Source organism: Lagopus leucura, unplaced genomic scaffold, assembly GCF_019238085.1.
Source record: "Lagopus leucura isolate 7727_CA_CO unplaced genomic scaffold, USGS_WTPT01 28030-0_obj-0_obj, whole genome shotgun sequence".
Classification (NCBI taxonomy): domain Eukaryota; kingdom Metazoa; phylum Chordata; class Aves; order Galliformes; family Phasianidae; genus Lagopus; species Lagopus leucura.
The window spans coordinates 1-317 of NW_024963432.1; positions in this window are offsets into that span (position 1 = coordinate 1).

Sequence of the window (317 nt, forward strand, 5' to 3'; positions counted from 1 at the left end):
GGGTCTCTCAGTGATGCCGACCCCCTATTATGATCTGGGGGGGGTCTTGGTGATGCCAACCCCCTATTATGATCTGGGGGGGTCTCTCGGAGATGCCGACCCCCTATTATGATCTGGGGGGGTCTCTCAGTGATGCCGCCCCCCTATTATGACCTGGGGGGGTCTCTCAGAGATGCCGCCCCCTATTATGATCTGGGGGGGTCTCTCAGATGCCACCCCCCTATTATGATCTGGGGGGGTCCCTCGCAGATGCCGACCCCCTATTATGATCTGGGGGGGTCTCTCAGTGATGCCGACCCCCTATTATGATCTGGGGG